Source organism: Spermophilus citellus (assembly GCF_964194105.1).
Source record: "Spermophilus citellus genome assembly, chromosome: 4".
NCBI classification, from domain to species: domain Eukaryota; kingdom Metazoa; phylum Chordata; class Mammalia; order Rodentia; family Sciuridae; genus Spermophilus; species Spermophilus citellus.
This window is the reverse complement of record NC_138185.1, coordinates 186,240,265-186,264,705: the sequence shown is the minus strand read 5'-3', so window position 1 is coordinate 186,264,705 and position 24,441 is coordinate 186,240,265. Positions and strand designations below refer to the sequence as shown.

At 36.2% G+C, this 24,441-nt stretch overlaps 1 protein-coding gene across 8 annotated transcripts in view; it reads right to left on the bottom strand.

Moving 5' to 3' along the window:
- PRKD1 (protein kinase D1) overlaps window positions 1-24,441 on the bottom strand; it is a 335,410-nt gene that overhangs the window by 229,065 nt on the left and 81,904 nt on the right. The window contains exon 2 of one of the 8 annotated variants that reach the window (XM_081291753.1): window positions 3,587-3,623. The exons of the other annotated variants lie outside the window; for them this stretch is intronic. The gene's annotated coding sequence lies outside the window, so the exon portion shown is untranslated. The remainder of the gene's footprint in view (window positions 1-3,586; window positions 3,624-24,441) is intronic. 8 annotated transcript variants of the gene reach the window in all.

Below are 24,441 nucleotides of genomic sequence, written 5' to 3'. Positions count from 1 at the left end.
AACGATCAGTGTTTATATCAAATTATCAAAGGAAAATAACCTTATCAGGTAACCAATAGGCCCATAAGGTTTTCCCATAACCTAGATAGAATATCCTTCGTAACCAAACAATTCCTTATGTTTCAATTCTGAGCCAAACTTCCCAGTTTCTGAATCTGCTTTGCAGGCATACTGCTATGGAGAGGCAAAACCTGGAAAAGCACATCACCCTGTGAATTAGAACAGGGAGTCTGTGAAGAAAGGCCCAGCTCAGCAGGACAGGCAGGATCGCCTCTAGGGCCCTCCCAAATGCTGGTCTTTGGGTCAGACCTGAGTACTGAATAATGAAAGGACCCAGAGACTTCAGGAAAACAAAGGAGAATTAGAAATACTTCAATGAACAGTAGTGCAGGATTTAACACGAAGAAAATCACAGCTAAGGTCCAAAGATTGGGAACGACAATGTACTTATGGGCTAGAATAAAGAGTCCAATTTTGATGGGACCCAAGGTCTATACATGGAAAGATTGATCAATATGACTATAAAAGTAAATTTTGGCCATTTTGGAGAATTTTAACCAACCAGTTTGGAAAAAGTTTTTTATTTACTGGCAATAGGAAGCCATCAAGGATTGACTTCTCTTGTTGTTGTTGTAGAGCCTGTAAATATAAAAACTGTCATTCTGTAGTAGTATAATTAACTTGTTAAAAACATAGTGGGATGGGACTGGGACTGTGGCTCAGCGGTAGAGCGCTCACCTAGCACGGGCGCGACCCTGGTTCGATTCTCAGCACCACATAAAAATAATAAAGGCATTGTGTTGTGTCCATCTACAAAAAAAAAAAAAAAAAAAAAAAATTCCTCTCTCTCTCTCTCTCTCTCTCTCTCTCTCTCTCTCTCTCTCTCTCTCTCTCTCTCCTTTAACAAAAAAAAAAAAAAACATACTGGGTAACTCTGAGGAAGTAACATATCCACATAGTATATTACAACAGTCTAAGCAGGAATAAATAATAATCCAAGCTGGGAAGATAGACATTGTGATAAAAACAGAGGTGGTGAATGTGAGACTCTAAGGAAAGGACAATAGCTGGGATTCACTCAGCAACTGACTGGAGATAGGTGAGAAAGCTAAAAAGGTTAATGCATACCCCAAGGATAGTAATTCAGAGTATGAGAGTGCTCTTTGGCTCTTTAATTACTGATATCCTGTTCTATAGCATTCAAACATCATTTCACTTAATGGTTTGAATTTTTAAATACCACTAGTTAACTAACATCCAATTCAAAATGTATAAACACTGTCTTTCTTGCAATCCAACAACCACAGTGAGCTGAAGATTTCTCCAAATGTTCCAATCATCCATAAAAATAGACAAATGAAAAAGGCAAGGGTATAATCTAATACAATTGTTATGCAGAGTTTACAAGAGTAAGTGTTCAAAAAGCAAAGTTCTTCAACTAATAGTACTTGTTGTCCTTTCTTGTCAGCTGACATAGATACCAAGAACCATAACACCAATCTGACTCTTCTGAATGTTTTCTACCCCATAAACCCGCCCAATGCCTCACCCTTCCAGAACCTATTTCCACAAAGAAATATTTAGAAAACAACAAGAGCACCAGAATCTCAGCAAGTAATTCACCAACAGTACAAGCCCAAATGTGCTTCTTTGTGCTACCTCCCTCACACACAATCCCAACTAAGAAAATGCATCCTAATGTTTAAAACAGTAACCACAGCAACCAAGTGAACAGTTAAAAAGCGATGAACTTAATCAATGCAAGTCATTGTTGGAAAGATTATCCCTTGAGACAAATCTCTCACTGCTAAGATTTTTGCTATTTATCTGAAGTTTTTTCTGAAAAGGTAAGAATGACTGACTGTTTCGGATCAATGAGATTATTTTTTTTTCCTTTCAATGAGCTAAAGCTCCCAGTAGATCTGAGCTGTAGTTTTAATCGTGATGTTAATCAATAACAATTACACCCAAAAGAATGCCAACATGGGTTTTCCAGGAAATCTCACAGGTTTTAAAGTGCTGTACTTGTAAAAACAGTCAATGCTATGTGTTGTAAAATAGGAGTTAGCTTGGTCTCTTGCCATTTCATTAGTGGAGGACTACAGTGCTCTAGACCCAGAAATGTCAGCATAATGCTGCTTAAACTATAATGTCCTAAGAATCACCTGGAGATCTTGTTAAAATACAGGTTCTCATTCACTTGGCCTGGGATGTGGCCTGAGATCTCTGTTTCTACAAGATTGTGGGTGATGTCCATGCTACCAGTCAGCAGACCACACTTGAAGTGTCAATATGTTGGACACCATCTTAGATTGGTCAGCAGAAAGAATACACATCATACACAATTGCTGAAGAATGCTAATAAATGTAGGATTTCACCACAAGGGAGATTCTACTTCTAGGTCTTCCACCTCACACTGCCCTTCTTGGAAAATAAGAAGAAAAATGGTAAGATTAAACTTAGCTCAAAAAGTAGCAGTTTTTAAATATACTCCAAGGACCCCTAGTTATTTGGGATATGAATAGGTGTTGACAAAAATGAGAATGGTGCTAAGAGGCTCAATGGTCATAAAACTAAACTAAACAAAATCAAGCAATTATACTGGCCACCGCTGTTAAGCAGTTTCCTTTACCCACATTGTTCTGAATATAGGAAGTAGAATAAGCTATTTAATCTTCACAGCAACTGTATGAGGCAGGAACTATAGAGTCATTCCCATTTTGCAGATGTGGAAAAGGGAGCAAGCAGAGGTGAAATCACTTGACCAGAGTCACTATATAAGTAGATGAGGGGTGGAGCCAGGACTCAACTACTCTGGAGCTGGTAGCCTCTCAGAGCATGGCCTCTGCTCTTTGGGACACATGCATGCTTCAGTACTGAAGTGTGAATCACCACAAAGAGAAGCAAATGCTTATAAACTGCCAATAAAGGGGAATATGCAGTGGAGTGAAAATAGTATATGAAGACAAACTAGAGAAGGTTGAAAATCAGAAAGTAGAAATAATTCTTGGAGAAATGATAGGTGCAAGAGAGTGCATTGTGGAGGTGGACACATCATCATCCATACACTGGAGACTCATCTGCTTGGCAGAAAACACCCAGAGGGGAAAGCAAGTCAAGTCCACGATATCCTCAACCACCAGAGAATACCAACAGTTTGTTCCCCTCAAATACACTAAAAAGAGCTCTCAAGAACAACAGAGTCATGACTGTTCTTATATTACCCAATTTACAGATTATCTGAGTCTCCTTCTTCTTTCTACAGGGGTGTTTGATTGGACATCTTGCTTCCGAGAGCAACTTTGTGAAACTGTTGATAAAATCAGCTTATTTTGCTCTGACTTGGGCATCTAGCAGTAGGTTTAGAAAAAGAGGTTAGGGTATAAAACTAATGATAAAAGAAAACTCTCATTAATCCTAGATTTCAGTGAATCCTCTTTGCCTGGCTTTCAGGTTTCTGAAGGAGGAAACACACTGAGTGGATCCAACCTGGATTCTGTGGTCTGAATTAGAAAGCGGAAAGCGCATCTCACAGAGTTGATTTCAGGTCAGGCAGAGTGATAAACAGCACAGTTGTTTGCTTACATGAGCACTAGGAAACAGTTCAGATTGTTCAGACAAGCTGTAAAGCAAAAGAAAAAAAATGACCTTGGAAAATTCTGAAGTTCACATATCCCTAATGCAATCTATATGCAGAGGTGCTCTTGGAAAACTTTATTACAAACTGAAGGAAAAGAAGAATTTAACTGGAGACAAGGAATTGCCTTTAAGCGTTCTGCAATGATCATTGTGTAAATATATTTCCAAGCACCAAATGAACACAGCTTCATGCAAATAAAACAAGACATGTCCTTCAATCTCAAAAACTGAAACCTATCATAGAATCTGAACTTATTCCTCATCTCCTCCCCGCCTCTATTTGTAAGGTTCTAAGTTGAAGCATCCTAGTTTTGTTATGCTAGTTCTTCAAACCACACTTACAAACTTTCAAATATTTTAATTTTATCTAAATGTTTTCCATTAGCATGTTCCTTTTTTATAAAAATCCTTCATTGTCCCAAGACACAAATCATATCCTTTTGAATTTCAGATGAAAACATTTTAGGCCTATTTATGATTTTATTTCAATAGACATGTATACATATGTAAAGCAGTTTCAATGTTATTTAAAATACATTTCACTAGGTCTTGCTGTGTTGATATTAGCACCTCACTTAAGAAAATGCTTCCAGGTGGCAGGCACCTGCTCCGGCTTTGAAACCCCAACCCCAAAACCTATACTCAGGCACTAAAATTGGGAAGAACAACAAACTATATATTTCAGCACCTAGTAGTTTTGGCAGCTCATTTGGAACTGGTTACTGCCAGCTGGGCATTTTGCCATTTCCTTGAGGCAAAATTAAAGTGGAAGATGCAAGGGTTTTATTGTAATTTTCCACCACATATTTATATCATTATGGGTTTTGTGCTGCTCTAGTCTCCACACAGTCTCACTAAATATCTTCTTATTATGACACTGAGATTTGAAGCAAATATAGGATGATGCAATGAAAACAAGTGGGCAGTGTGTATAGTAAATGATTGCTGAAGATAACACCATGTCTATCAGAAAGAACGACATAATTTGCACGGCCCCTTATTCAAAAGGCAAAGGAATGTACCATTAAAGGTACTAAAATACCCAGCTTTTTCCTTTCTTTCGCAGCTTCTCCCTCAATGGTGATGTGATCCCTCAGGAACAGGGATACCCACACAGTGGGTCCACCCCCCATTCCATGTGTCCACAGCACAGTTACTGCCCACTCACCAGACTTTGATTATCCCCTGCCACCAGGCACTAGGACAATACTCTGCACCAAGTAGGGAAGTCTATCCAGGCACTTCCCATGTACAGTTCCTCTGCCCAACCCAGAGACAGAGGAGCCCTGAAGCAGTCCCATCCCTAAGCAAGGATGCCTTGGGAATCTAGACCAGGGGTGGGCAAGAGACTCATCCTGAATGGAGACAGCCACATCAATAAATAAAAAATAAAGTTTTCCAAGAGCAGACCCCTGCCTTCCCTGCCAGGGACAGAAGAGAGCAGTGGTTGTTAGACAAAGGCAAGGAAGGAAGAAGCCAGGTAGGGCTGGCTCCTAGGAGGCAGGGGAACAAGCAGCAGAGAACCCACCAGAAGGAAGCTGCATCTGAACCAAGGCTTCAAGACCTGTGGCAGGCACCACTGTCCCATTCAACTTCACTCACAAAACACAAGTGTACACAAAAAAAATTAAGGATTTCAAGAGAGCTAAGTCAGAGCATTAAACCCCAAGCCAACTGCACTCATGGCTGAGTGATGAAGCCAACCCTGATGTACGTAAAAATCCAAGGCCTGTCCTCACTTCTGCAGCACACACACTAAAATTGGATAGATCTCATTACCCTAGTTGTGATTCTACACTGTAGGTTTGTAAAATATAATTGTGAGAAAATGTGTCAAGTTACAAAGGATCTCTCTGTATTATTTCTTCTAAGAGAATATTGTAATTATCTGTATTACAAAAGGATCCAAGGACTATTAAATGGGCATGTGCAACCTACAGGCAATTATTATCCAAACTATCTAAATAGGGAGACATTCAGAACATTAATTTCACATCCATATAACATAAAAGAGCAATACGTAAAATAACTTGTTGAATACAAAATCTCTAAACACCATATTAACCATGTGAATTCTTCCTCATGAAGAATATGTTCAGCTATATTTCTTGTTAAAACATCTCTTACTTATTTAAGTTAAAATGAAAGTATGCATTCTTCCCACTGGCCCCGGTGGGGCATGCCTGTAATCCCAGCAGCTTGGGAGGCTGAGGCAGGAGGATCATTAGTTCAAAGGCAGCCTTAGCAATTGCAAGGCGCAAAGCAACTCATTGAGACCCTATCTACCTCTAAATAAAGTACAAAATAGGGCTGAGGATGTGGCTCAGTGGTCAAGTGCCCTGAGTTCAATCCCTGGTACCTCCCCCACATAAAAGAAAATATGCCTTCTAGAAACTAGAAATATACTTTCTGAAGTGGTCTATGTAAAAGCATGCCTGAATTCACAAAAGACAATCTCATGTGGTAGTGCCAAAGTCAAACTTTAAATGTTAAATTCTTGTAACTAGAAATTGATATGTGTGCCATTTAAAACTGAAAATACATATTTGATGTGGGTACAGTTACTTTTCTATGCAAAAGATCAAATATCTTGCTTGTCAGATGCTAAAACACCAGAGTATACTAAGAAACATTCGAACATTTTAAGCTGAGTTCCTAGAACTGGTCCAGGTTGAGAATTCTGTTTTGGTGTTTAATGCCTATTCATGTAAGCAAATGCCCAAAGGGGATCAGTCTTGTTACAATCCTAGGGCAACAACACGGCCAAGTCTATAGGACCTTGGAGACTGAGACTACCCAAAAGGCACTTATTCCTATTTAGATGTGCTAAGGGAGGTAAAGGAAGAAAGATGCTTAATACCACATAGCCTAGAACATTTGCAATATTCAATAGATGTTATTAGCAATTAATATTAATAACTGCAGTATGCTCCCTAACTGACCCTCCAAGTGTTTAATACTAATTCTCAGCCTAAATTATGCAACCATTGACTATATTTACCATTTCTTGTTCTGTCACAAGATGCTCTTTGCCTAGATCAGCCCACCTTTGGTTTTAGTCAGAACTTTACAGAGACCTATAGAATTGTATAAGAGAAAGAAAGAAGTTTGGGATCCAAATTAATTTTGCCACTGCTAACTCTGTACTTCTGGTAAATATGGGGCTGTTCATTAGCAAAATGGAATTTGAATTTCAAAGATGAATGAATATTCATTCACTTTGAGTAATTACATACTAAGGCATCAGAATCTATTTGTTGAATGAAAGACTGAATTAATGAATGGGTATGTGCAGACTTCTCTGCAACCTGGCTCTTTTCTTCTCTTTATTCACTAAATTCCCATGCAGTTTCATTTCAAAGTTAAAATATCAAAGTGGAAGGGGTGGGACCCCAGATAGAACAGCACTGTGCTCATGACCTCACTTGACTGTATCATGTGGTCCCGCTGCATAATTAATCATTGCCAGCAGCAGTCAGGTGTAAGCATGCCAACAACTCTATGTCACGGTTTGCCAGGTGTGGTGAATTACTGCATCTTCGTCTAGCCAAGCTTTGCGCCTGGAAGTCTAACAAAAAGCACTTAAGAACCTTCTGAGGCAGGAGAGCAGTGTTGGCGGACGATCAAGGACTCCCTGCTAGTGGTGCCCCAGTTTGGTTCTGACAGTCCCAAGTTCTTATAAATGTCTAGGCTCCTGATACAAAGGAAGAGGGCTTTTCCCTGCCTCATCTTGGTTCCTGTGAGTTCTGAATAGCTCACCTCTTAGGTCTGTCTGCATGTGCCCTCACTGCAGTCTGCACACCTGACTTCAGTGCACTTTCTCAAAGGTATATTCAAAACCCTCTCCACTCAGCTTAGGCTCAGATCCCAGGCTGGCTGCATGCCCTGTCTCGGCGATTCCGGGCTGCCTCCACTGCTGGCACCAACACAAATACAGCTTTGTATCTACTACCAAAAAGACCTTGAATCTGTTCTGTTCTCTCATCGATTCCTTAGCACTTGAAACTAAGCTAATTATATTTCATGCAATTTAATTGACTATAGACAAAACTTTTAACGACTAAGCAAAATATAGGCAAGAGCCAACCTGAATTGTGACACTGTGCAAACAGTGTAAATGATGGCTAAATATTTAAATAAACACCAATCTAAACTAAGATGACAAAATGTATGGTTTTACAGATGAGCAATCTGTATTGATTCTTTTCTTAAATTTCCTTTTTATTTTCAATCATTGTTATTTTTCCTCTACATATATCCTTTGGGGCTTTCTCTTTTTTTTTAATTTTATTTATTTATTTTTATGTGATGCTGAGAATCGAATCCAGTGCCTCACATGGGCTTGGCAAGCACTCTACCACTGAGCTACAACCCCAGCCCCTATGTTGATTCTTAAAAATAAATTTTCTAAAATATGCCAATAAATCAACTGCAATTCCAAGTTCCCTGGTTAATTCAAGCTCTATTGAAAAGGTTTCTCACTAGCTTTAAAACTCAAAAGTTACTTTTAAAAAAGTGTATAAAATGACCTTTTAATCATTAAATAAAAATTACCACAGTGGACTTCACACTACAACATTAAATAATTAATCTTGATATGATAAAATTACTTAGGCATATCTAAATTATTTAAAATAATCAAATATGATAATCAGTTATTTATTTCTAATCCACTAGTAAATCATTGTTAACATGAATACCATGGAATCTTGTGGTTTATATGCTTCCAGTATATTCTCACCCCTCCATTCCAGAAATTCAGTATTTAAATGTCCCTAGAGGGAAACTATCCAAACCAAGATGCTAAACATGACAATGCAAGGAAAAATCCATCCAAGTATAAAATGCATGTATTTGGCACACACTCAAGTCTGAATATGAAAAGAGAAGACACTAAAAATGGGCAGACAATCAATGGTAAAAAATCTAACCATTAAGATCCTAGAACAATTTACAGAACTATGAAATGGAACATTCACTAAGAATTCAGCTTAATATGTCTTATAACACCCACCCTGTCTGAACAGTGAAACACGACTCATTGTCTCAGTGTTCTTCCTAAGGCACCAGTAAGAATGCACATACTATAAGATTCTTAAGTGGACTCAGAGTTCACTCAACACTTCCAACTCCACTTCTCAACTCTAGCCCCCATTTCTATTATCTGATGAACTACAGAAATTACAATAGCACCTATATCTACCAATTTAAAGTGGCATCTCTTTTCTACACATTAATAATACTAATTTCTTCATTAATTTAAGAAAATATTTCTACCTCTAGTGTAGGTGTTAGCAAAGAGAACACTCTAATAACCAGAACATAGTCAACAGTTAATCAAAACTCCTCTTAAAAGCTTTTTATCAGCAGTTGATAGAAATCAGTAGAGAGAGATAATCAGATGTCCTGGGCTATCAGCACTGCCTAATAAGGGGAATAATCATGTACCACACATTAATCAACAACAACAGAAACATGGTGATAGGGAGCTGTGTTCATTGATTTAAAACTATATTTCCTTGTTACTTAAATCCGTTGTTATGAAATCTATATAACATCATTAAAATTGTTACCTATGTACGCATTTATATAATCTGGAAAATTATTTACTTAAGTTTTAATCATACGAAGTCCAAAAAATGAACTTGTTTTAATTGTCTATTATGCTTAAGTACTAGTTGATTTTTTTTCTCTTGAAATATATCCTCAGCTGCATCAGTGCTAATCATCAGAAGTTTACAATTACTCTGATTTGCCCTCTGTAAAGATGTCAGTTTGGGGCTTCTTTAGCCCTGTTGACAATTTGTTATTTCAATGAATTGTAAAATTGTCACCCAGTATATAATGTTCTCAATGATGTAAATGATCTGTTCTCTGTAACCTAATGTCTCAGCACATTGAAATGCTCCCAAATTCCTGGAAGCCCAAGAGATCATGTTTTCTCTATTCCTGCCTTCAGAATGAAGGAGACTACCAGTAACTTACTAGGCTCCAAAATGATTCATTCTATTATATTTAAATAAAAAAGATATATGAAGGCTTGAAGTATTACAATGCAGTTTCCAAATATACACTTGGATTTTTCTGCAAGCTACAGCATTTTTTTTAAGAGTGACAACACGCTTCCTAGGATCATCTTCAAATATATGCTTTCTTTCAAGTTTATATACCTGACATCTGTTGAATTTTAAACTAAAATGAATGTGTTACATAGGAACAAGAGAGCGGGCTTCTGCCAAACCAACGGGCAGGCAAGCTGTGAGTGATCAGAGGTTTGAGGGCATATAAACATATTTAGCCTTTTGTAGTTACAGCTTTCCTCAAACAACCAAGGCACAAGCACAAATGGTAAATTGATATTTCTTGGTTTTTGAAAAGACTAAATTTCAAAAAAAAAATTCACATTCCTTCAGGAAAGGGTCTCCTAGCTTTGCAGAGGACCCTCAAAAGAGCTGTGAATTCTGGTTTCCACCACTTATACCATGAGAGAAAAGGATGAGCACAGTGAGATCAGAAGAAAGGGAGAGCTTTCGTTTTACTTAACAAACACATACGATTTACTATTATAGGCACTATCTTAATAATACTGCAAGTGTTATCTCAATAGACCCTCATGATAACTGTATAAGTAGTACTATTGTGTCATCCCATTTTAAAGATGAGAATACAGAGGTCAGAGAAGAAGTAACTTGCCTGAGATCACTGCATTTGTGAACTTCTGAGCCAGGATTTGAACCCAAGTAGTGAGATCCCCAGAGTCTACGTTCACAACCTCTGCCCAATCTTGCCTCTACCATCCACTGCTTCCAGGATTCTCATAAGCTCCTCCCAAAAAGCCAAGAAAGAAAGAAAACATCCTAACTATAGAGGAAAAGAAAAGTGTATAGCTTTGGCATTTTTTCTTTCTCAAAGGCAACTATTTTTTTCATTAAAAAAAAAACTGTCTTCCAAACACAAATGACAAAAACAGCAGGGAAGGAAATGCTATTTTCAAGTTTCTAGGAGGTTATCATAAACAATGAAGAGAGAAAAACAAATTAAAGTTTTTTTTAAAAATGGCATTCGACAGCATCCCTTCTACCTCACTGCCTATGACAAAAGACTGCCCTGTGTGTGGTGGCCTTACTGAGCACCCTACAGTGTGAAAATGAAGGATGACCATGCTTGGAAAGAAAAGAGAAGCATATTGTAAGCAAGTGTAAATGCACAGTAAGGTCTGAATGTTGTGGAAATAAGCCCAGGCTGCTTCTCAATTCATGAGTTTAGCTGAGATGGCAGAACAGATGATAAACAACAGCAAACAGAGACACCACTCCACACAGTTCTCTCCAGTAGTGAGGATAAATATCCATAGCAGCCTATTTAATTCAAAGCTAATTTACTTCCTTGTTTAACCAGTCTAAATATTTGCTATCTATTAAATATTCATGCATTGTGTTTTAATACCTTCAGGGTTTTATTCTCCAAGGAATTAATTTATAAGTACCTGTAGTCAAAATAGCACACTTTTCTGAAAATAACAACTAAAGCTTTTATTCAAAGTCTTATTAAAATATCAATAAATTGGTCATAATGTAGGTCTGAAGAAGAATTTAATCTTATTGGCATTTAAGATCTCAAACATTGAAAAAATATATATATTTCATTTGAGAAAAACTGTCACTTTTTCTCTGGTAGAGCTATTTTGTTTGGTTTTAGTATTGATGGAAATTCAATAATGGTATTTTATTTCTTCATGCAGTACCAGAAAGGAACTATTTATTTACCAAATATTAAACCATTCAATAAACTTATTTTGCATATAGTTTTTGAAGGGGTTCTATTTTATTTCTATGTGAGTTTCACAAATAGAATCAGTTTACTCACATAAAATAAAGTAATAATTTTCATGTAGTTCTTACTTAGCTATGGTAATAGCCTACTAGTACTATGAATTCAACTACTTGTTAGTTTAAGAAAAAGAAATGACTAAGGAAAATCTATAGACCACCCAACTCCAAAATAAGGAATGTTCTATCAAAAAAGGGTGAGGAAGCCTACACTGTTTTCTTTAAAAATGTTAGTCAATGTCATCAAGAAAAGGCTTGGAAATGTCCACAGTAAAGGAAGGTCAGGGGATGTCATGACCAAATAAAATACCTTTCCTGGGCTAGAACTTGTACTGGAAGAGGGTAAAATGCTCTAAATGAACTTTCTGGCTCAGTTGATAAAACTGAACCACAAATGGTAGTCTAAAGTATTTAACGAATCATAAAATTTACTGAGATTGATAATTACACTGATTGTACTCAAGAGTACCTGATCCTTGGGCAATACACACTGAAGGAGGTAAGTGCAAAGGACCAGGGTATGCAAGATCCACAAATGGTTCAAGAAGAAAGAGTATGAGAAAAGCAGAGCACCAAATGATAAAGAAATGAGGTAAAAGATTTAGGTGAATTGGTATCAAAGCTAGAGGAATTGTCCTTGTATTATTTTTATTATTGGAAACCTTGCTGTAAATTTGGAACTAATTCTAAATTTTAAAAAAAATGAAAACATTTGACCTGCACCAGCAATAGGAATTAACCACCAGACACAGAGCTCAGTCCTTCCAAATCCTAAAAGCCTAGAGTCTCCAACACCTACCTTAGTAAACTATCATAATCAAGTCTCAAAAACTTGGTTCATAGCATATGTCAGTTATTTCTAACAGTAAGGTTTCTCCACAGGGCATTACTAGATACATACCAGTTCCTCAGCCCCCATGACAAGAAGATAAGGTTAGGTTGTTACCATATAAGCCCCAGTAATAAGGGCATTCAGAACCAATGTCTTCTGGATACAACTCTATCGGTCTGACTAAGTAAATACTCATTTAGTGAACTTACTATGTGCAGGCACTAGGATATATTCTAGAAAGAAAAAAAATGAATAAACTTTGGCACTAATCTTAAGAAACTCAACCACTTAAAGGAGAAAAGGGCACAGAATTCTGAAATAACAAAAAGAATCTATGAAATGCCCTTGTGATACCAAGTGCTCCAAAAGGCTTCAGTGAGAAGACAACATTAATTTTATTCAATAAATATTTGCTCTGTGTCAGGGAAAGGAACCTTAAGGACGAGTAAATACCCCATTCCCCCCAACTGACAGGAAAAGAAGTGAGAAGGAAATCCCAGGTGAAATCTACCAATAACATAAGAAAACGGCAGAAAGCCATGCAAGTGCAAGTGTTTCCACTGAATAGCAAGGGAGCTGGTGTGACCACAAGAACAACATCTACTGAGGTTGTGGATAATGGGAAGGTAAAACCAATTAGGAGAAATAACAAGAGAGTCCTATGAAGATAATTAATAGAATATTTTCTGCAAGAAAACCTAAGTGATAAAATTGCTTTAGAAAGACCATTCTCGTTGAAATGTTCAGTGCGAATCATTAAGACAGAAGTTAGGTTCAACAGTTCTCTTGTAATTCCAATCGTCTTCAAGTGTTGAGATCAAAGTTTGAATGGAGACAAAATGAACAAGGAAAGGGAGATAAATGGACATAGATGTATGGGGTTTAGCCACCACTGATGAGATATGGTGGGTGGAAGCTGAGATGGAAGTCAAACTCTGGAGGTCATTAGTGGTGACCAAAGAAAAGAGGGAAAGACCAAATTAACTTTGAGTGTACTGAGTTTAAGAGTCTGCTGTGGTGTGCTTAGAAACATCTGATAGAGAATTTAGAATCATGGGAAATGCACTGAAGTTCCAGGGAGAAGTCAGAGTAAATGTCAAGATGCTGTGGTCATTAGGTCATCGGCGATAATGATCAAATACAAGATCATTTTCTTGATTTCTCTAAGGAAGGTTTTGGAGACCGAGAAGACAGTTAAGGATAGATATCTGAAAATGATCAAAAAGAAAACAAGCCAGAGGGATGAAAGATAATGAGAAGAACCAGAGTTACATGGTAGCACACAGTACCAGTACCTTGTATATGGGCCAGGCACCCAGTGACCACAGTTCAGCCAACATTCAAGACTTCTCACTGTGGCTTGCCATCCACCAGATGCTTTGCCAGATCCTGACCATTCAAGCAGTCCTAGTTTTCTGCTCTTTCAGAATGACATGTGACTTTGAGGTTTGGATAGAGAGTTCCAGTTATCATTCTGTTCACTTTCTTACACAAAGAATTGCAGAATTAAACAAAGGACTTTAAAAGGGAGCATGATCACGGTCACACTAGAGGCTTAAAAACCATCAGGCTCATAAAAGGAAAAAAATGTTCACAAAAGAATTCTTTAATACATTCACCCCTCTTCAAAATATTACAATAAACCATTGTTAATATAGCGCAAACGTTCCAATTGCAACACAGCAAAGCCTGGCCATTCTGGGTTAAACAATAGCATCCTCCACAAGGAATGTGTGTGGATGCACAGTGAGAGCATGTGTGCCTGCACACACAGACCCACGCATGACCTCCTCAAACAGTCAGACTCCACAGTCAGAGCAACCTTTTAAACACTTTGCCTTTATCACCCGCAGCGACCACCAGTCTGGTGCAATCATCTATCCTCTCCCCGAAACAGTGATACCTGTAATCAGTAACTCAGCATAGCAACCAGGTTTTACAACTAACTCCATGAATCAATTTGTTCTATATTTAAATTTTTCCATTTTAAATTTCATGATTAATGTACTACCCAGATCCTCAATGTTTTTGACCTCCCAGGTCACTATGGAAAGCAATCTGTTTTTCTTGTACAGTCATTTGAATAAATAATACCCAGTCATCTGACTACAAGTATTCATTACACATGAGCTATAGAAAATAATCAGTCTCAGATCAAGTTTAGTAGCTTCAAAACAAATGACGTAGGTATGATTTATACCGAATCCTTTGAATTTTTTTTCCTCTAGAAACTGATCTGAATTTCATCCTATATTCACTGCACAATGTTCTTTTTTGCATTTTGTGTCTATTTCTCTAGGGTAATATTCGCTTTATGCCTTCTAACTTAGCAAATAAACTTAGATCCAAAATGGCTTTACCGTTTGTCTAGCATGTTAATAGAGCAATAATTATTTTAGTGCTTTAATCTGGACAGTCAAAAAGATGACCTTATGATGAACCTCCTGTAAGAGAAACAGTACTGTTTATAAATAAAATCTCATGCTGAAAGATCCTTAGCTTTCAAAGGGAGAAAGCAATCACTGTTCACAGGCAGTTAATGTTCTGCCCTTTACTTTAGGTACATAATATCTAGATTTTCATCAACATTTTTTAAAATGTTGCTCTAAGTACAGAATCCTGGGTTTTGTTCATGCATATCTGGAAACTATTCTGCTTAGGGAATATCCCACAAGAGGCTAGGATGCAAAAGCACATTCTCTACTGATGCTTGCTACTAAGAAAATACTCCCCTGGTTCATGCTTCAGTCCTATGAAATTCTTAAAGGGACGTCTGACTAAAGAAGAGCTAGACATTTCTGTGAAGAATGGAGATACCAAAAAAAAAAAAAAATCCCCAAGGAAATTTCAAAGTTAAGCCAAAAGTAAATTAAACAACAGAATAATTAATTCAAGATTGAAGCAGTGCCATTAAGTTAAAAAGTCACATTTGGAATCAAAGGCGATGAAATTCCAACATTAACAGGCTGGGGAACCTTAGACAAGTTGTTGACTTTGCTGAAACTCCAGATGGAAAGAAAGAAATATACCATGCGAACAAACTAAGCCTAGCATTCTGTACCCACAAGCACTCACTAAATATTACCTTCCTGCTTGGCTTTCCACCTTGATAATATAAATGACAACATCATTAGGGAATTCCATAATTTTCCATTGTGTTGTGTGGTTTACCTTTCAATGATTACTTGTCAGCCTTTAAACAAAGAATAGCACAAATATTCCATTTTGATAAATGTTAAGTAACCAACACAAGTGAATTCACAAGCTGCTATTTTTAATGTTTATTATTTGCAGAGCCTATGTATTCACAGAAAAATGCAAAAGAGAAAGCCATTCAACTGCAGACATATTAAAGTATATATTCGATTACTAAGTATAAACAAGGCTCATAATTTAAAAAATACCCTGGGTCCTAACCCCATTGGGTATATTGTTCCAAGTAACAACATCACTGAATAAGTACCATATTACCACTTCCTTTGTACTACCTAGTAAACCAGATCAAATACAAAACACTCTTTAATGGGGCACTGTCCTCATTATATAACCTAGTAGCTGACATGAAAGGGAAAAGGATCAAATCCACTTTTGTAAAGTTCTTTGGTAACAGGTCAGAGAACAGAAACCTTAGAATGGGACAATTAAAGTTGTTCATAGCAGAGGAAAAAAGGTTTTTAATCATTGATTCCCAGTTGTAAAGATTCCAGAACATCATATTCACACTAATAAACATTTTTCATCTTAATGATGAATAGCCACCTGCTGAAATCTAAAGAAACAGGAGCCCACTCCTAATTGGAAACTGCAAGACTGAGTGTATTTTCCATTGTGTGTTTTGGCTCTCCAAATGTTCAATTGGAGAACTCTAAGGCAAACCTTAGAAATTCCCTCAGTGCCCCATAAACTGACACATTTTTCGGACACACTGCATGCATTCATTTTAATCAGAATATGCACAGTTGGAATGTAATGCTTGAGGCCCTTGCATTTTTTCATCAGTGTGTGTGAATTTTAAGTGAGTTTTCGCCACGGTGAGGCTGCAGCAATTCTGTACTTGGGAAGTTCTTAAATGGAAATAATAGGACCCAAATGTTCTAATGTTCCTTTATTCATTTCAGAGAAATAGCCTCTGTCACACTTGCAGTCTTCTGCCAACGTCTACATGGATCAAACTTAGTGGTAGCCGACTAAGCTAAATAATGTTTTGTCCAAGTTTCCAAAACAAGTTTTCACAATTTTCCATTTGTGAAAATTAAAGGTAAGAAATACACTTTGCCATTTCAAATGACCACAATGATTTGAAGAACAGATTTGATTTTTCACTCCCATCCTCCTTCCAGACCCTGACTACCATTCTTTAAGTAGTAGTAATAGTAGCAAGGTGCTCTCTTTCCTTCCCTGGTGAATGAGATCTATCAACTGAAAGTCAATTTAAACTCAATATTGTTTTCTAAAATCTGGGCTCCATACCAATTCTCAGGGGGGAAAATGTGACATTCTCCAACTATAACCTCTGTAGCAAATAATCTGTCAGAAATTTCATTTGAAAACAAATAACGTGGGCTGAGGATGTAACTCAATGGCAAAAAGCTTGCCTAGCATGCACCAAGCCCTGGGTTCAATCTCCAGTACTGCAAAAATAAAAAAAAAATAAAAAATAAAAATAAATTAGAATCATGCTACTCTAAGTATAGGTCAAGGACCAACAACAGTGAATATCACCTGGGAATATGTTGGGACGGCTCTTACCCAGGCCTGCTACATTCAAATTTCCTATTATAATGAGTTCAGGTTGACCCATTTGCACAGTAATGGTTGAGAGGCACCATCTTAGAAGATAGTATAACCATGGACAAACAATTTCCACACTAGTGTAACTTTTCTGGTTTCTCATTCCAGAATGGAGTTATTAAAATGTTAAAGGGTAGAGCAATAGGGTTATTTCTGGAAGAGAAAGTTAGACTTAAGTATTTCACATTTATAGTCTGAATGGCAGTATGACCATTGTTTCATACTCATCTGATGGCCTGCAGAACTCCCTTTCTGATACCTCCTCCTGCTTGGTATCCCTCTTCCCAAAGCATCATTTTCCACTCTCATTTCCTCCACACCTCCTTTTTGTTCATCTCTTTTTATTTCCTCCCTTTCTTTCCATTCTATTTACTCCAACTTTGTCCTTCAAATTCTCTTACCTAATAATGATAGTGAATCCTATTCATACATTTTATTCTCCCTTGACTAACAGAAGACTTTGTTGGTCCTTGGATCTTTAGGGACAGAGGAGGGAAAAAAAGATCCTCTATTCCTGAATTTACACAATCATAAAGAAATTCAAACAGTTAATAATACTTAACCTAATGTTTAAAAGGCACATGCATGCACTCTTATAGTTTCATTATGTAAGTTTTACAGGAGAGGATCAGGCAAAATATGTACTGAATTAGATATAAACACCTTGCAATCATCTTTTGAAGTTTTTAAATGGCTACAAAATTTTTGACACTTCTCCATTTAGAGAAGAGATCTGCATCCCTTTCTGGACAGGCTTGTGACTGCTTCAGCCAACAGAATGCCATGGAAATAATTGGTATGTAACATCTGTGGCTAGTTCTAAAGAGGACAATGGCACTTTCCCCATCATTACTTGGAACTGTCCTTCTTTTAGGGGGCCACTCATGGTAACTAGCCCAAGTTGTACAGTGTTGACACACACATACAAGCAGTCCACTGGATGGCCCCAGCAGAGCCAAGACTTCCATCATTGCCCACAACTCTCAGATGGAAGTGAACAGGACTTCAGATGATTCCAGACCCAGCCATTCAAGTCTTTCTACCCAGACCTCAGACATGATGGAAGAGAGACTAAAGAGTACCTGTGACCTATCTTCATTCCTGACCTATAAAATTCATGAGCATAAAACAACACAAGTTGTTTCATATCACTAAGTTTTGGGGTAATCTGTTTCACAGTAAATAAATACTGGCATAAGGCCCACCCTTAAAATAAATGAATCTATTAAAAAATTTTTTTTAGGTATCTAGCACCAAATCCTCTTTAAACAGGATCTAAAATAAAATGTTTTATAAAATGAATAAAAAAGAGTACCACTGGGTACTTTTAATTTTTACCAATTTTTATGATGTGTCCCCCCCCCCCTGGAGATGAACCCTGGGTCCTCCTACATGGTAAGCAAGTGCTTTACCACTAGGTTACAATTTTTAAATTTCTAATTAGGAGGGGGGAAATGCTTACTTGTATGTTTGTTTGTTTCTAGCTACTCTTGATATGGTAAGAGACCTTCTTTAAAGGAATTATACTTAGGCACTAATCCTATCATAACATATTTCTCCAATAACACAGAAACCTCACATCCAAGAAAAACAGAACCTTGTTCAAGTCCAGACAACTTCAAGACTTAAATCTTAGCATTATGCATATTTTGGACCAGATGTTGTTTCTAGTCACATGCTATGATTTTAGTTTTTTTATTTTTTCTTTTCCACTAAGTTCATATTTACTGCTAAAATATTCCTTTTAAACTTGTTTTGCATATCAGGGAAAATAAACAAAACACAAAAATGAAAGACAGCTGATTCACTTATTTCCTCTAGGCTGACAGATTTCATAGAAAGCGCTTTTGTAATAAAAATATTAATGAAGTAGCAATGTTTTGTACAGACATTTGCTCCTCTGTCTACTTCATTTATAAATACATTTTAATGAGGTAATAGAGACTACACAGCTCTGCAAGTGTTCCTTTTTCTAACATTTGTTCTGAATTCAAAGATTAGAAACAGCTAATCTGCTGCATTTGGGGGCTGGCTTATGAATACAGCACTTACGGCACATTGTTTGAGCATCTGGAAAGCTAACATCTCATAAATAGCCCATCCTCCCAAACATATGATTAGACAATAAGGGTAATCTGAAATTTGTTTAAAATCAGTAGCCATAAAGTAGACACAGTGTGCTACAAATTGTCCCTCCCTCCCTCCCCACCCTCCAGCTCAGAGCATGTATTGAAACATGGTTAAAGGGACTTCGTTTGCCAATAAGATATTTAGAGTGGAGTTTGTCTTCGCACAATTGAATTATACACATTGTCAAATCCTCTCATTTATGAAGTCTATATTTTACTGAATTATGTCTAAGAATTAAGTCAGGTCTATCCTGCAGGTACTGTTTCCTCAAATGCATATTTGTGAGTGTGTGTGTGTGTGTGTGTTTATGTATGTAGCCATAAAATACCTTCTAATCAATACACAGAAAAAAAATCACATATAACACAACTGGGAGTAATAAATACATCAAGCTATTGGGGCTGGGGATGTGGCTCAAGCGATAGCGCGCTCGCCTGGCATGTGTGCGGCCCAGGTTCGATCCTCAGCACCACATACAAACAAAGATGTTGTGTCTGCCAAAAACTAAAATTCTCTCTCTCTCTCTCTCTCTCTCTCTCTAAAAAAAAAAAATACATCAAGCTTTTTGGAATATCCTGGATAAACTTGTTATCTAAAGAGAAGTATCTGAAAAGAAAATTAACCTTTATGATTAATGAATCCCATAAATTATGTTTCATAAATTTCAATTTTATGGTTTTAGTTGCTAACCTTTATTGATAATATTTGCCAAGCACAGAATTAAGTACCCTACCTTGATTGTTTCAAATTCATCTCAATATTACCTTATTAAAAAGGGGCTACTACTGGTCCCCATTTTAAAGATGAGGATACTGAGACAAAGCTTATTTACAAAACAGGCCCAATGTTACACAGCTATGTAGTTAAGCATTTTTCCAGTGGGGGAGAAACACTTAATATGATCTCATTTTGTAAATTAAGGAAACTATAGCCAGAAAAATTAGGATTACAGTTAACTTAGTAGCAGAACAAAACCCTAATTGAATTGATCTAACATATTCTGCTCACATTCCAACAGTCATTCAAATGCATTTATTTCTCATTCTGGATGTGGTTTTCAACTTTTTACCTTCTTTTGTTTTCCCAACATGTTCCCATTCCTTCCTAAATTTACTGAGTATTTCTTGAGGCCATGTTTAGTCATTCAATTAGTTTTTAATGTTCACTTGTTATAGTATCTATAACCAACATATAAAAAGTTATTTTTAATTCATGTACATATCATATGTGACCTTATCACTCTAAATTATGCTTGTATCCATGTTAACTATGCATGTACATCCATGTTATTTTTTAATTCCAACTCATATCCATCCTATTAAGATACCATAGTATTATGTACTTATTCCCATTTTTCTCATAACAATTATACAATGAATATATTTTACATGTCTCCTTAATTTATCTTTAGAAGTTTCTAACTCAATGCATATGTGTATTACCAACTTCATTATATAGGGCCAAATATTCTCTCAGAGTGGCTATACCAACTCACAGTGTCACTCCTTACACAGATAGGTCCCATCCCACTACCAAGTCTTTAGTGTATGAAATGCTTAAATTGCTATTGGTGGATGTATTAAGTGGTATTCTCATTCTTAGTTTCTGCATATCCCTGAGTAACGTTAGTAAATTTATTTTAATTGTGTACATGTGTTGTTCTTTAAATTCATTTATCATTCACACATTTTCCACTAGTATGATTGTATTTTTCTTGTTTAGACATAAAATTTCTTTCCATTTACTTTTATATATATTGTTTTCTCTCAGACTAACATGGCTTTTAGCTTTGTTCAGAATATCCTTCATTACACAGGGAATTTAATTCCTCTTGTTCAGCATGATAAAATACAAACATGAGTATATATATTTTTTCATTCAAAATTTTTATAAAAGGGCACACTTATTATTTTTTTTTTACCTTTCTTAGAGAAAATTAAGAGAGTAACAAGAATTGAACTGATTCCTTCCTTGCACTGAGCAAAATGCCCCAAAATAACAATTTAAACCCTTGGACAATATTAATAAAATTCAAAATTCATGTTAGGTAAAATTATCCTTTTATTTTATTAATAAAAATGTTAAAATATCTACAACTTTTATGAAAATCACAAGGTTTTCAGTAACTTATTACATGATTATACATTTTATCAGTTGGTCCATTTGTGATATTTTATGCTATCCCTTTTGTACCTGACATCACACTTGCCATATATATCTATTTCCTTCCTTAAAGTCAATTTTTTAATTATAAATGAAACTATATTTTTAAGCTCTCAGAGAAATTAGAAATACAAGTTGTAAGTACCATCAAAAAATATTATATGGACTAAATCAGATTTTCCTAAAATTTATTATCTATGCAGATTTCTTTAAATATATATCTCAAAAGTACAGGAGGTGAAAAGTAATCTAATTTTAATGTTTTCTTATCCTAGATTATTATTGTGGAAATTGAGTAGAAGAGTAAATAATAAATTCATGTAGTTCTACACAATAAAAAAAAACTGCATTTACTTATGTAACCACAGGTAAATAAATCAGTCTCTCAATCTCATTTTCCTTCTATGTAAAATTATTATCATTAGTCAAAATGACCACAAAAATTTTAATCCTTTGTAACAAATCTGTCAAACCACCCATACACACATGCACACACACCACCTATTCTCAAGGGCCAAAAGCATATTTATAGTACCTCTGAAACTAAAATTTCATTTCAACCTTCAGCTGCTCAAAATGGGATGAGCAACTTCCCTTTGTTATTGTATCTACTGAAATAAAAACTGTTACTCAGAAACCCAAGGCAACATGCCTCAGAGGAAATGGATTGATGATGTCAGATACTTACTGTTGAATCCAGAACAGACAGAACTGAACAGCCCTTCCTTTCCACCAAGTAGGAACACCTCAGTTTCAGAATATTTTTTTAATAATTTTTTATTTGTTTTTTTTAATTATACATGACAGTAAAATATATCTTGACATATCATACTTTCATGGATAACAGGATTTTACTTTATAGTTTATTTCATATCCATTTTCTGAATTATCTCTGAACAACTTTACTTTGGTTAATTTATCTTCCTATATATTAAAATTGCTTTTTGTTGAATTCCACCAATTTCAGTTTTTTTTTCTTTATTATTTATTTATTCTAATTTGTTATACATGATGGCAGAATGCAATTCACTTCATATTACACATATAGAGCACAATTTTTCAATTCACTGGTTGTACACAAACTATTTTCACACCATTCATGTCTTCATACATGTACTTAGGGTAATGATGTCTCATTCCACCATCATTCCTACCCATTTGCCCTATTTAAAGTTCCTCCATTCCTCCCATGCTCCCGCCACCATCACCATTATGAGTCAGCATCCTCATATCTAAGAAAACATTGGGTCTTTGGTTTGGGAGGATTGGCTTACTTCACTTAACAGTATAATCTCCAACTCAATCCATTTACCTACAAATTCCATGATTTTATTCTCTTTTAATGCTGACTAATTTCCATATATACCAAAGTTTCCCTATCCATTCATCTACTGAAGGGCATCTGGGTTGGTTCCACAATTTAGCTATCGTGAGTTGTACGGCTATAAACATTGATATGGCTGTGTCCCTATAATATGCTGTTTTTAACTCCTTTGGGGTATAAATCGAGGAGTGAGATAGCTGGGTCAAATGGTGGTTTCATTCCAATTTTTCCAAGGAATCTCCATACTGCTTTCAAAATGGCTACACCAATTTGCAGTCCTACCATCAATGTATGAGTGTGCCTTTCCCCCCACATCCTCGCCAACACTTATTGTTGTTTGTATTCTTGATATCTGCCATTCTGACTGGAGTGAGATGAAATCTTGGTTTTGATTTGCATTTCTCTAATTGCAAGAGATGTTGAACATTTTTTCATGTTTGTTGATTGACTGTATATCATCTTCTGAGAAGTGTCTGTTCAGTTCCTTGGCCCATTTATTGATTAGGTTATTTGTTTGTTTTTTTTTTTTTTTGGTGTTAAGGTTTTTGAGCACTTTATATATCCTAGAGATTAGTTCTCTATCTGATGTGCCTGTGCTAAAGATTACCTCACATTCTGCAGACTCTCTATTCACCTCACTGATTGTTTCTTTTGCTGAGAAGAAGCTTTTTAGTTTGAATCCATCCCATTTACTGATTCTTGGTTTTAATCCTTATGGTATAGGAGTCTTATGAAGGAAGTTGGGGCCTAATCCAAAATGATGGAGATTTGGGTCTACTTTGGTGCAAGGTCTCTGGTTAAATTCCTAGGTCCTTGATCCACTTTGAGTTGAATTTTGTGCATGGTGTGAGAGAGAAATTTAATTTCATTTTGTTACCTGTGGATTTCTAGTTTTCCCAGCACCATTTGTTGAAGAGGCTATCTTTTCTCCAATGTACATTTTTGGCACCTTTGTCTAATATAAGGTACCTGTAGTTATGCGGGTTAGACTCTGTGTCCTCTGTTCTATACCATTGGTCTCCAGGTCTATTTTGGTGCCAATGCCATGCTGTTTTTGTTACTAATACTTGTAGTATAGTTTAAGGTCTGGAATAGTAATGCTACCAGCTTTACTCTTCTTGCTAAGGATTGTTTTGGCTATTCTGGGTCTCTTATTTTTCCAGATGACTTTCATAATTGCTTTTTCTATTTCTATGAGGAATGTCATTGGGATTTTGATTGGGATTGCATTGAAACTATATAGTGCTTTAGGTTGTATGGTCATTTTGACAATATTAATTATCCAAGAACAAGGTAGATCTTTCCATCTTCTGAGGTCTTCTTCAATTTTTTTTTTCCTTAGTGTGTTGTAGTTTGCATTGTAGAGGTCTTTCACCTCTTTCATTAAGTTTATTCCCCAGTTTTTTTTTTTTTGAGACATTCATAAATTGGGTGGTTTTCCTAGTTTCTTTTTCAGAAGATTTGTCACTGATGTACAGAAATGCCTTTGATTTATGGGTATTGATTTTATATCCAGCTACTTTGCTGAATTCATTTATTAGTTCTAGAAGATTTCTGGTAAAGCAGAGACACTACCCTGCATTCTATCAGACCACAATGGAATGAAATTACAAATGAATGATAAAATAAAAAATAACCGCTACTCCAACACCTGGAGACTAAATAATATGCTACTGAATGAACAATGGGTTCCAAAAGATATCAAGGAGGACATTAAAAATTTTTTAAGAGT